The sequence below is a fragment of the Schistocerca gregaria genome, chromosome 6 (genome assembly GCF_023897955.1).
Source record: "Schistocerca gregaria isolate iqSchGreg1 chromosome 6, iqSchGreg1.2, whole genome shotgun sequence".
NCBI lineage: Eukaryota > Metazoa > Arthropoda > Insecta > Orthoptera > Acrididae > Schistocerca > Schistocerca gregaria.
In genome coordinates, this window is record NC_064925.1 from 361,750,829 (window position 1) to 361,765,493 (window position 14,665).

The following is a 14,665-nucleotide window of genomic DNA, read 5'->3' on the forward strand; positions in this document are numbered from 1 at the left end:
TATACCGCGATGGAGACAAAGACGTCCTCGATTTATGGTACTATATGATCGACGAGTTTCTGGTCTTAACGAACAGACAGGATTACCGGAACCTTTTTGCGAACTATTTGGGTTCGTCATTCATGGACCCACCACCCAGCTGGGGTGTGCCGGGTGTGAGAAGACATTAACTTGTAGATGTGATCTTTCCACGATTCCCCTATGGTAACAAAAACAGTCTCTGACTGTGTGCAGCGGCCCCGGGCGCTCCAACGATTGGTGGCTGGTGATGTCCAATGCAATGACGACCGCCCGTTCCTGGCCGCCCGCCTAGCAATGTGACCGCGGCGAGCAAGATGGCCCTTTTTAGTTCACTTTATTGGCAACTTTTTGCGCATGGCTGCCTTGTTTTTTATGCATTCTCAAAACAAAAAAAAATGTAGTTAGTAGTTTGTGAAATAAGCATTGTAGGCTGTGATTATATTTTTGTTGAGCTTAATAATTAGTGTGTGTCGAAACACCATTTTCTTTAAGTATTCATTGACATATTTCTGTACATGTTATTTGCATAAGTGCCTTAGTACAACTTCAGTTTTGTGGCTTTTTCATCGCATTTCCATGAAAGTAACCAAAAAGATGGGAGGTTATTTTATGCACAGACAGATTTTTTCCTTTTCTTTTTTTGTAATATTTTTATTTTCCATTTGAAGTGTAAAATTTGAGCTTAATTGTTATGTTCTGCACCACAAAGGTGAAGCTTTGTAAGACTTTTCCCAATAAGTTGTTTTCTTGTGTACTATTTTGTAATTGAATCTCATTTGTATTAAAAAATAAATTTTGTACTATAAAAAAAAATCCCGGCACTGCCAGGGATTTTTTTTCCTTCATGGGAGGACTAGTCCGGGATGCAGTCAGCCTCGTGACGTCAAATGTGGAGTTGCTGGACTGATTAGTAGCGGTTCCAACGTCAAGAACCCGACAATGACTAGGCGAGCGCTGACCACACGCCCCTCCATATCGCATCCGATGAGGCTATTGGCAGAGGATGACAAAAAAAAAAAAAAAGGTGGTAGCGTTTATGATTCATAATAAAAACGTCTTCGGTCCCCGGTTCGATCCCTGCCATTGCCTAAATTTTGATAAATAGTCAGCATTGGCGGCCGAAGACTTCCGGCATAAGAAGTCAGCCTCATTCTGCCAACGGCTTGTAAAAAAAAAAAAAAAAAGGGTAGCGTCTTTGATTCATAATAAAAACGTCTTCGGTCCCGGGTTCGATCCCCGCCACTGCCTAAATTTTGATAAAAAAAAATTAAAAAAAAAGTTGGTAGAGCACTTGCCCGCGAAAGGTAAAGGTCCCGAGTTCGAGTCTCGGTCGGGCACACAGTTTCAATCTGCCAGGAAGTTTCATATCAGCGCACACTCCGCTGCAGAGTGAAAATCTCATTCTGGAAACATCCCCCAGGCTGTGGCTAAGCCATGTCTCCGCAGTATCCTTTCTTTCAGGAGTGCTAGTTCTGCAAGTTTCGCAGAAGAGCTTCTGTAAAGTTTGGAAGGTAGGAGACGGATACTGGCAGAAGTGAAGCTGTGAGTACCGGACGTGAGTCGTGCTTCGGTAGCTCAGTTGGTAGAGCACTTGCCCGCGAAAGGCAAAGGTCCCGAGTTCGAGTCTCGGTCGGGCACACAGTTTTAATCTGCCAGGAAGTTTCATATCAGCGCACACTCCGCTTCAGAGTGAAAATCTCATTCTGGAAACATCCCCCAGGCTGTGGCTAAGCCATGTCTCCGCAGTATCCTTTCTTTCAGGAGTGCTAGTTCTGCAAGTTTCGCAGAAGAGCTTCTGTAAAGTTTGGAAGGTAGGAGACGGGTACTGGCAGAAGTGAAGCTGTGAGTACCGGACGTGAGTCGTGCTTCGGTAGCTCAGTTGGTAGAGCACTTGCCCGCGAAAGGCAAAGGTCCCGAGTTCGAGTCTCGGTCGGGCACACAGTTTTAATCTGCCAGGAAGTTTCATATCAGCGCACACTCCGCTGCAGAGTGAAAATCTCATTCTTGTTATATCATTATGGTGTCATATCTGTTAAGACAGTCCATAGAGGATAACAGGACTGACACTTGTGCTTAAACCCTAACTGTTTACTCCTTTAAACTAGTGTTTAAAACCTAACTGTTTACTCTTTTAAACAGTATTGCGTGACTGCGGCTCAACATTATCGAAAACGTTTACTTACCAAATCTTTCTGATAGTCTGTAATAATTTTCTCTGCTGCATCAATATTTTTATTTAGCTCGTGAAATACCAGGTGAACATGAAGAAGCCGATACCACAACGGCCGAGGGAACAGAAGACTTGCAGCGGAGGACAATTTTCCGGCAAACACAGATTTTCGCATCATATATCGTACAATTCCAAATAATCGCAGCGTTTACAACTTCACATGAAATTTTATTTCCTTCACAAGTGAGTATTTATACGCTCACTGTAAACAAACTGCCGGCCGAAGTGGCCGTGCAGTTGTAGGCGCTGCAGTGTGGAACCGCGAGACCGCTCCGGTCGCAGGGTCGAATCCTGCCTCGGGCATGGATGTTTGTGATGTCCTTAGGTTAGTTAGGTTTGACTAGTTCTAAGTTCTAGGGGACTAATGACGTCAGAAGTTGAGTCCCCATATTTGAACCATTTTTTTGTAAACAGACTACTCAGTCAATTCTTGAATGGACTTTTTTCTTCTAACAAAAGGAGTAACCAGCTGTAAAACAACATTAATATTACATCTCGATATCAATTAACGTCGCATGTAGAATGGGACCTTCACCTTGGAATTCATCGAGTGGTTATGCTGCTGTAATTCTGCACGCGAGGAAGGGACAAACATGATGGTATTCATTTCCCGGACAGACGGTAAAATTTTATGTTTTGAAGAAGTATTATCACTCAGTTATTCAGCTTTTCACTTTACGTTATGGCTGTTCTTATTGTATGATCAAAAGTATCCTTTCTTATGTAGTGTGGAACTGACCACTAGATGTCACAAGACGTGTGAACCGCACAGCATAAAAGGAGACGAGTAGTACTGGGTGTCAGGTGTTCTGTCATCAGTCATCTGACTGCGCCCGTCCCGAATACCTCTCCGGTACCAATATTTTCATCTCAGAGTAGCACTTGCAACCTACTACCCCCACTATTTGTTGGATGTATTCCAATCTCTGCCTTGTTCTACAGTTTTTGCCCTCTACAGCTCCCTCAAGTACCCCGAAAGTAATTCCCTCATCTCTTAACATGTGTAGTATCATCTGTACTTTTTCCTTGTCGGTGTTACCCATTTATCCCTTTCCTCGTCGATTCTGCGAGAACGTCCTCATACCTTACCTGTTTCACTACTATACAATGCCGTACTCCAGACGTGCATTCTGAGAAATTTCTTCACCGAATGAAGTCCTATGTTTGATGCTACCAGTTTTCTCTTGGCCTGGAATGCCCTTTTTTTTCAGTACTTGTCTCCTTTTTATGTCCTCCTTGCACTGTCCATCACGAGTAATTTTGCATGCCTGGGCAGCAGAATTCCTCAAGGGGAAGTTTACTATCTTTTGGTTCAAAAAATCGATTTTTTAATTGCATTTTTGATCAATAAACGTGTTTAGGACCTATCACTGAAACGGTTTTTTCGAATTAGGAACGGAAATGTTTGTTATTCGCGGTTGAACATAAAAATGCACCTTCTTGAAATCGGCCTTTTTCAGGCACCAGTTTTTATTTTATTTCGGGGGACGAGTTATTGTACCGGTACTTGGGAGGAAACACACAAAATTAAAATGAATATTTGAAAGAGTGTGTTTGGAAGTTAGCCCCCAAGTATTTGCATTCTGGTGCGAAGACTGTAGGGAATGCGACTTTCTTGGCAGTGACAGGTGCAACGAAGGGCATTCAGGGATTCTAATGACCATGACAACGATGGATGTCATCCTGGGACTCTATTCAACGCAGTTCGCCAAGCATTTGAACTACCATCGGATTCAAGCGACCGATAACTGCTTGTCATCGGCCGTACGAGCGGCTCTAGAGCAGCGCACGATGGCCCAGATCGAGCAGAACGCTCTCAGTGGGGAAGAGGGAGAACTATATTATGGACCCGGAATAGCTGATTGAACGTACTTTGCATAATATTGCATTCAAATGCAGTCAAATCTTCAAACACGTTTCTCTAGAAAAGATTTTTTTAAATTTTTTTTTATCGCGCGATATGGTAACTTTAAGTCTACTGAACCGATAGGCACGATTCTTTGGTTCCTAACTAAATTGTCTAGGATTTGTACAACTTTTATTCCGATCCATCAACTATAAATAAGTACCTTCAAGTGTACTGTACCGATTGGCATGATTCTTTGGTTCAAATGAAGCTAAGTAAATTGTCTAGGAGTTGTACCACTTTTATTACGATCCATCAACTATACATATTTTTACTTGGCAGGCGAGGTCGAAAAATCGATGAAAAAACTTAGTTTTTTTACATGGACGCCATTTTGGTTCCTATGGTCCAAATAACTTAAGTTAGGCACAACTTCTAAAGAATCTTATATACTTTGCTAACGTCAACTCAATTTTGATTTCAGACCAGCCAGCTGACCTGTGATATACCACGCCTGAAGGTCTAAATCGAAATTTTGTTTCGTTCCCACGGCACTTCCGCCTTTGGTCTTCGACATTTCTGGTGGCAAAAATTCCAGTTTGTAGAGGAAATATCAATAAACATTTTGACCAAATTTGACACTGATATCTATAACACATCCCGAGAAAAAAATCTCAAAGAACATGTTTTTCTGGCCAAAGATAGTAAGCCTGCCCTTAAGCTGATTGTGCGATAATTCTCGCACTTTTCGGCCCTTGAAATCTATGGAATTGTGTACATGATGTTTTCCCGCTGGTATACCTCCAGTCTCATACACTACTGGCCGTTATAATTGCTACACCACGAAGACGACGTGCTACAGACGCGAAATTTAACCGACGGGAGAAGATGCTGTGATATGCAAATGATTAGCTTTTCAGAGAATTCAGACAAGGTTGGCGCCGGTGGTGACAGCTACAACGTGCTCACAAGAGGAAAGTTTCCAACCGATTTCTCATACACAAACAGCAGTTGACCGGCGTTGCCTGGTGGAACGTTGTTGAGATGCCTCGTGTAAGGAAGAAAAATGCGTACCATGACGTTATCGACTTTGACAAAGGTCGGATTGTAGCCTATCGCTATTGCGGTTTATCGTATCGCGACGTTGCTGCTCTCGTTGGTCGAGATCCAATGACTGTTAGCAGAATATGGAATCGGTGGTAATACGGAACGCCGTGCTGGATCCCAACCGCCTCGTATCACAAGCAGTCGAGATGACAGGTATCTTATCCGCATGCTTGTAACGGATCGTGCAGCCACGTCTCGATCCCTGAATCACCAGATGGGGACGTTTGCAAGACAACAACCACCTGCACGAACAGTTCGACGACGTTTGCAACAGCATGGTGATCAGCTCGGAGACCATGGCTGCGGTTACCCTTGACGCTGCATCACAGACAGGAGCGCCTGCGATGGTGTACTTAACGATGAACCTGAGTGCATGAATGTCAAAACGCCATTTTTTCGGATGAATTCAGGTTCTGTTTACAACGCCATGATGGTCGCATCCGTGTTTGGCGACATCGCGGGGAACGCACATTGGAAGCGTGTATTCGTCATCACCATACTGGCGTATCACCCGGCGTGATGGTATGGGGTGCCACTGGTTACACGTCTCGGTCACCTCTTGTTGTCATTGACTGCACTTTGAACAGTGGACGTTACATTTCAGATGTATTACGACCCGTGGCTCTACCCTTCATTTGATCCCTGCGAAACCCTACATTTCAGCAGGATAATGCACGACCACATGTTGCAGGTCCTGTACGAGCATTTGTGGATACGGAAAATGTTCGACTGCTGCTCTGGCCAGCACATTCTCCAGATCTGTCACCAATTGAAAACGGCTGGTGAATGGTGGCCGAGCAACTGGCTCGTCACAATACGCCAGTCACTACTTGATGAACTGTGGTATCGTGTTGAAGCTGCATGGGCAGCTGTACCTGTACACGCCATCCAAGCGCTGTTTCACTCAATGCCCAGGCCCATCAAGGCCGTTATTACGGTAAGACGTGGTTGTTTCAAATGGCTCTGAGCACTGTGAGACTTAACATCCATGGTCATCAGTCCCCTAGAACTTAGAACTACTTAAACCTAACTAACCTAAGTACTAACCAGTCATCACGAGGCAGAGAAAATCCCTGACCCCGCTGGGAATCGAACCAGGGAACCCGGGCGTGGGATGCGAGAACGCTACCGCACGACCACGAGCTGCGGACGAGAGGTGGTTGTTCTGGGTACTGATTTCTCAGTATCTATGCACCCAAATTTCGTGAAAAAAATATCACATGTCACTTCTAGTATACTATATTTGAGCAATGAATACCCGTTTATCATGTGCATTCCTTCTTGATGTAGCAATTTTAATGGCCAGTAGTGTACATTCTAGAGACCAACGCTAATAGTCGTTTTGTTGCAACTTCCTTCAGTGATTTTGGAAATTCCGGTGGAATTATTCAATCTTAAGTATTAAAAAGCTCTTTCAAATTCTGATTACAATACTGATGCCATATCTCTTTTCTATCGACTCCTGTTTCTTCTTCTATCGCGTCATGAAACAAGTATTCCCTCTCATAGAGGCCTTCACTGTACTCTTTCCACCTATCCGCTCTCTCCTCTGCATTTGGCAGTGAAATTCCCAGTGCACATGTAAGTTTCCAACCCTAGTTTTAATACCGCCGAATGTAGTCTTAAATTTTCTATGTGCTTATTGAGTACTTCTGACTATCATTTCCTTTTCGATTGCTTGACATTTCTCGTGTAGCCATTTCGCCTTAGCTTCTCTGCACTTCCTATTTACTTCATTCTTAAGTGACATGTATTTCTATATTCCTAAATTTCCCTGAACATTTTTATGCTTCCTTCTTTCGTCAGCGAACTGAAGTATTTTCTCTGTTACCATTGGTTCCTCTGCAGTTACTTTTTTGCATCTATATTTTTCTTTCCAGCTTCTTGGATTGCCTTTTAAGAGATATCCATTTCTCTTCAACTGAAATGCTTGTTGGGCTTCTGCTTATCGCAGTACGCTTATTGCAGTACCTTTAGCCTCAGACAACTTCAAGCTTATCTCTCCATTCCTTATTACTTTCGTATTCCATTTCTTTTTGCGCACTGACGTCTCTTGCACTTCAATCTGTTTTTCGTCATCACTAGTAAATTGTAATCTGAGTCTATATCAGCTTCCGCGTACGCCTTATTTTTCAGTATCTGCTATAGGAATATCTGCCTGGCCAAGACGTGATATAACTGGTACCTTCCTGTATCTCCCGGCCTTTTCCAAGTATACCTCCTCTTCTTATGATTCTTGAGCAGACTATTCACTGTTACTAGCTGAAATTTATTTCAGTACTCAGTAGTCTTTTTCTTCTCTGATTCCTACTAACGAACCCACATTCTATGGTAACCTTTTCTTCGACTCCTTCTCGTACAACCGCATTCCAGTCCCTCATGATTGTTAGATTTTCATCTTTCTTTACGTATCGAATTAACCGTTTAATATCTTCATATACATTCTCTGTCTCCCTGTCTTCTGCTTCCGACGTCGCCATGTATTCCTGAATTATTTTTGTCGGCATTGGTTTACTGTCGATGTCGATGAGAACAACCCTGAAACTGATGTGTTCACAGTAACTCACTCTGCCCTGTCCTCCTGTTCATAACGAATCCATCTCCGATTATACCATTTTCTGCTATCGTTGATATTACTCAGTACTGGTGTGTCCAGAAATCTTTGTCTTCTTTCCATTTTGTTACACTGATCCCCACTATATCTACATTGAGCCTCTGCATTTCCCTTTCGAGATTTTCTAGCTTCCCTACCACCTACAAGCTTCTGACATTCCATGCCCCGACTCTTTGGTTGATCCACTCTTTTTCTTATGGCCACCTCCTCCTTTGCAATCATCTCCCAGCCATCCGAATCCTTTCTGTGGAGAGACCATCACGACACAATGTCATTTACAGACCAAATGTCCTATGGATACACATTATGTGTCTTTAATTCAATGGTTTCCAGAGCCTTCTACATCCTCACGCCGTTGATCATTACTGATTCTTCCGCCTTTTAGGGACATTTTCGTGCCCAAAGAGAAAGAGAGTGCCCTGAGCACGTCTTTGTTCCTGTGCCCACTTTGACAAGGTCGTTGGTAGAAGGAGGGTGACTTCTTATGCCGGAAGTCAACGGCCACCATTGATAATGATTTCTATTGAAAATTTAAGCACTGGCGAGGTTCGAATCAAGTGCCAAAGAAAGAAGAGCAACATAGGAAAAACACCTACAGGAAGATTCCGAAGAAAGCAAACAAGCATATGAAAATTTTAAAACGGAAACCAAATATTTCCTCAGAAAGAAAAAGAGGGAACATGTGGAAAATCCCGTGAAAAGAGCAAAAGAGGATAAAACTGAAGAAACGCAAGAGATTTTTGCAGTTCAATTAGGTTCTTCATAAGCGGATTAATTCCATGGACGTATGGTATTAAAGATAAAAGAGGCAACACAGTTTTGGAAAGAACGAAAGATATCGAAATTTTGGAGAAATATTTTGAGGAGCTTGATTAATGAAGATGGAAATAGAGACATGGAGGAACAACATAAATGTCAGAACCTTCATCCCTTTGTGGTACCGCCGACATTTAAAGAGACAGTCGACGCAATCAAAGCGCTGAAAAACGACAAAGTTCCAGGGAGAAATGCAATAACAGCTGAACTGCTTGAGAAGGGAAGGGATACAATTGCAAATTAAATGCACAGACTAGTGACCAATATTTGGAATGATTAAAGAATGCCGTCTGTGTGGGAAGAAGCGGTCGTTGTAACATTGTATAAAAAGGGCGACAAACAAGAATGGAGAAATTTCAGAGGCATTTCACTACTTTGCACAGCCTACATAGTGTTCTCCGAGATTATTCAGAAAAGACTGGAGCCATATTTAAAAGAGATAATAGGTGAGAAGCAAGCAGGATTTATGAAGAATCTATCCACCACTGATCACATATTTGCCCTAAAAAATACAACAAAAACGAAAAGTTGTGGGAAAGAATGTAGAAGTTTGGCATAGCAAATAATATTATAAATCTTGTAACGTTACACTGGAAGCCTCAAAATGGGTAGTGAAAATGGATGTTCAGTTTGTCATGACTTTATCACCACTCTTGTTCAGTGTACTGACATAGGAAGCACTGGATGCCGCCATGTGAAACAAAGACGGAAATATGCATAGAAGTAAAAATGATTCTACTGGTCTTTGCAGATGATGTAGATTCAACCATTGAAAATCTAAATGACCTCAAATTACTGGTAAGAAAACTATTTCAAAAAGCAAAGGAAGTTAGATTAAAGATAATTCACGAGAAAACAAAGATCATAATGGCTGAAAAATATTGCAAGCCAAAAAGGCGGGAGATCATATATTGATTACCACGTGTACGAATACGCAGAAGAGTTTAAATATTTGGGGATGGAGTAAACAACAGCAGTTACGAGAAACAGGAAACAGAAGCGAGAATAATATTGGACCAATATATCATATTCACCCAACAAAATTTTTACAGGACGAACCAAAATAAAGATATACAAAGCTACGACGAGACCAGTACTATATGCATGCTGCAGGAATATGGAAAATAGACATGTATACAGAGAGAAAGATAAAGGTCTTCGAAAATAAAATCCTGTGGAAGAGATCTGGACCAATTGGTGGTGGAGGAGAATGGAAAGAAGAAAGAAACCGAGAGCTCTTGGAGATACACAATGAACCAGAAGTTGCTGTGGAAGACAAAACAAGGAGACTGAGATGGCCCGAGCAGGTCTATAGAAGATAGAAGATATCAAGACTGAGAGCAGTGTCGGGGAAGAAACCCAAAAGGCGAAGACCAATAGGCAGATCGAAAATGAAATGGAAAAGCCAAGTAGCCAAGGATCTTCAGATACTTGGAGCAAAGAAAGAAAATGCAAAGGGCAGAACGATGTGGAGGATGCTACCAGATAAGGGCAAAGCTGGCTGCGGCGGGCTGCTCCAGCTGTAACCCACAGAAGATTCACTCTATGTTAATACCAGGCATTCCAGTTTGGAATATTTGGCAGCGTTTTATCAGTTCCGTCTTTGACACAAAACCAACGGAAATCTTCGTATAACCTCAGTCCAAACTTGGACAAGGGGACTCTTTTTAATTTAACTGCAGGACTAAAAGTCCCAGATAAAAATTATGAAGCGTATTGTATACACATCAAAAAACGTTTTGCATCACTTTGGCTCCGATAGTTCCGGAACAAATACAGAATACAGGAGTAGAGGTCAACATAAACATCATTTCCGCCCTTTTTGTTGCACATGGAAACTACACATTGCATGTTGTGCCACCATACAGAGAGGCCTTAGGAGGCAGTCGTCCAGATTGCTGTAACACCGGTACCGCTAATACCCAGTAGCACATCCTCTTGCATTGATGCATTCCTGTATTTGTCGTGGCATGCTATTCACAAGTTCACAAGTTCATCAGAGTGGTTGGTGCGTCACGTCGTCCATAAACAGCCCTTATCAATCTCTCCCAGGCGTGTTCCATAGGATTCATGTCTGGAGAACATGCTGGCCACTCTAGTCGAGCATTGTCGTTATCGTGAAGGAAGTTATTCACAAGATGTGCTCCATGGGGGCCCAAATTATCGTCTATGAAGAAGAATGTCTCGTCAATATGCTGCCGATATGGTTGCACTATCGCTCAGAGGATGGCATTCACGTATCGCACACCCTTTACGGCGTCTTCCTTCACCACCAGCGGTGTACGTCGTTCCCACATAATGCCACCCAAAACAGCACTCGCTGGACAGTGTGTCTAAGGCGTTCAGCCTGACCAGGTTGCCTTCAAACATGTCTCCCACGATTGTCTGGTTGAAAGCCTATACGACACTCATCAGTGAAGAGAACGTGATACCAAGCTTGAACGATCCATTTGGCATGTTGATGGGTCCATCTGTAGCGTGCTGCACGGTCGTGGTTGCAAAGATGGACCTGTACTTCCTTCCTGGTGGAATAACAGGTACTAATCGTCTATCGGACCCCCTCCGTCTACTAAGCGCTGCTCGTGCGTGGTTGTTTACGTTTTTGAGCGGGTTTAGTGACATCCCTGAACAGTCAAAGGGACTGTATCTGTGATACAGTATCCACAGTCAACGTCTATCTTCAGGAGTTCTGGGAACTGGGGTGATGCAAAATTTTTTTTGATGTGTATTTGTGCATATGCACCAACACAAATTATAAAATGGATTTACATATGTATGTAAGCATGTAAGTACCACACCTCCTCGTAAACCACTAGACCGATTTTAACCAATCAGCTATCAAAAAGGTGGCGATGGGGGTGTAAGAGCAGTGTAGGCCACTACGCGAGAATATCCATACTTAAGTTATCCAGTACTGAGAATGAGAGCACTTAGAGACTTGCAACAGACCTTACACATAGTTTCAAACTTATTCGAAACCTTTTCTTTGAGGACCCACATAGAGTGATAAAAGGAAAGAAATTTGTCGCTGACTTCATTTTCACTGCTCTTGTAGTAAAACTGCTACGTGAAGCAAGACGTTCTAATTTATTACTTCTTTAGTGCTACCTATTTTCGTGACACATTTTGCACACGGTATTGCATTTAACACTGAATGTACCAGAAAAATTACACCATTGTACGCACTTATTTCAGGACACGTGACATCAAATACTGAGATGGGAGAAAAAGTTGCCACGTCATGCATGGCGTTCTAATTTATTACTTAGTTGCTACTAACTCTATCCGCAACACATTTCGCACATATTATCAACATTTACCGCTACATGTACCTACAAAAATATATCATTGTACGACACACAGTTCAGCCCTGAACACTGAGATGCATGACGTTCTGATTAATTACTGCTCTACTACTAACTCACAACACATTTCGCAGAAAGTAGGCAGAAATACCATTGGACGTACCTGCAAAATCATATTATTATACTGCAAATAATTCAGGAGATACGACACCATAAACATTGAGCTGCGCGAAAATGAAAGCTTTGGTGAAACTCACTAGACATGTAAGTGAAATAACTGAACAAATACTCATGAACATATGTGTGAAACGTGTGTATGCAACAAAGCTAAGGGTAAAAAGCTGAGCCTTAGCTTCTGAAACGTTTCAATTAAATTTGGTACACATATTAGTTTCAAGATGGAAAGAAATACTGTAGAGGTAAGAATCACCACCCTTCTATTGGGGAGAGTGTGATAATGCGGAGAGAGGAGGAAGGACGATGAGATGGACAGATAGAGAGGGGAAGGAGGATATGGGCACAGATAGGAAGAGCAGGAGATGGACAGACATAGAGAAGAGGGGAAATGGACAGAAAGGAATGAGGGGGAGATAGTCAAAGAAAGGAAAGAGGAGGAGATAGAGACAGGTGGAGGAAGAGACAGGCAGAGATACGGGGAGAGGAAATGAACAAACAGAGGGGGAGGAGGAAATGTACAGTGAAAGGGAAGAGGAGGAGATGAATAGCAAGAAGAGGTGGACAGAGAAGAAAAGGGTAAGGGATAAATAGGGGGATGGAGAGGAGGAGATAGAGGGGGAGGGAGAGATTGACAGATAGAGGGGCGGGAGAAGATGGAAGTAGAGGGGACAGAAAGAGAGGAACAGAGGAGAAAAGCGGTGGATAGAGGGTGGGGGAGCAGAATGACAGGTGATAGGAGAAGAGGGGCAAGAGGAGATGGAGAGATAATAGGGGTGGAGGACGTGGAATCAGAGACGGAATGTTGGAGATGGACAGAGAGAGGGGCATGGAGGCTGGATCGAAGAGGGAGGACAGCTGGATAAAGAGAGAGCGTGTAAGTAGGCTGTTTAGGTTTTTATGTTGGTAACGTCACGTAGCGCTCTGTATAAAAATAGCTGACTGTGCTGTGTGCAGTCTGTGGCTGGTTTGAATTGTTGGAATTTGCCATTGTAGTGTTGGGCTGTTGGCTGTTAACAGCGCGTAGCGTTGCGCAGTTGGAGGTGAGCCGCCAGCAGTGGTGGATGTGAGGAGAGAGATGGGGGAGTTTTGAGAGCTGATGATCTGGACGTGTGTCCATCAGAGAGAGTAAATTTGTAAGACTGGATGTCATGAACTGATACATACATTATGACTTTTGAACACTATTAAGGTAAATACATTGTTTCATATGCTAACTATGCCTATCAGTAGTTAGTGCCTTCATTAGTTAGAATCTTTTATTCAGCTGGCAGTATTGGCGCACGCTGTATTGCAGTAGTTCGAGTAACGAAGATTTTTGTGAGGTAAGTGATTCATGAAAGGTATAGGTGATTGTTAGTCAGGGCCATTTTTTGTAGGGATTTTTGAAAGTCAGATTGCGTTACGCTAAAAATATTGTGTGTCAGTTTAAGCACAGTCATTTAAAATTTTTCTAAGCGAACGTTTCAAGGGGATGGAAAGAGAGAGGGGGAGGAAGGAGGTAGAGAGGGGGAAGGATAAGATGGACAGAGAGAAGATGGAAGAGGAGATGAATTAATATAAGTCTGGAATAAATTGTTAAATAAATTGTCAGCAACGCCATGTTTCTCAGCTTGTACTTACAGGTTGTACCCGTGGTCTAGGGGCAGTTCGCAGTCTGCTTTCGGCTGCGGTGGGGCGAGGACGTCCGCTGCGCCCCGCCGTGCGCGACCGTGTGCGCTTGCTTGTGTTTACCTTCTCGCGGCGCGAGTTGTATTTGTTCCAAGTTCTGTGCGACTATGGCACACACATGGCACCACGATACGATCAAAATTACTTTCCAACCAGATCACGCGCGTCCTCGAGCTTATGAAGTAGAACAGTTCATACGCGACGATCTACGTTTAGATCCGGCGACTGTCGTCGGAATACATTTTTCTATAACGGCGAGCGTGGTTTATATTAAAATGACCAGTGCCGATGTCTACGCAACAGTGGTGTCTAAATACTCGACCTCTCTCAGATTCAAACATTCTGAGGGGCATATCGGTGCAGTGACGGTGGATCATGCAGGCATGGGCCTAAGGACTGTAAGGGTTTTTGAGCTCCCCTTCGAGGTCCCAGAGAAAGTTGTCAAGGACGCCTTCCGACCATACGGCAATGTTATCAACCACGTTGCAGAAAAGTGGCAAACTTTCTCGACGTATAAGGTCTACAATGGTGTGCGCAAAATTAAACTTGAGCTCAAGAAACATGTGCCGTCCTATTTGAACATCGGTGGCTGTCGTGCAATCATCGTGTACGACGGTCAACCGCGTACCTGTTCCGGATGTGGGCACGAAGGCCATGTTCGATCGAGCTGCTTACAATGTAGAATTACGCAGATACCAGTGGGAGACTCCGTTTCCCCGACGGCGACGACAATCCTGACCCTCACGTACGCTTAGACGACGATGCGCACCATAGTTGAGGACGAAACCGGCTATCAGACACATCCATCGACGTCAGCAGTACCAAGTGAGGAAGAGGAAGGACCCTCGGTGCCAACCCATATGTCGCCCCCTCCACAGCAA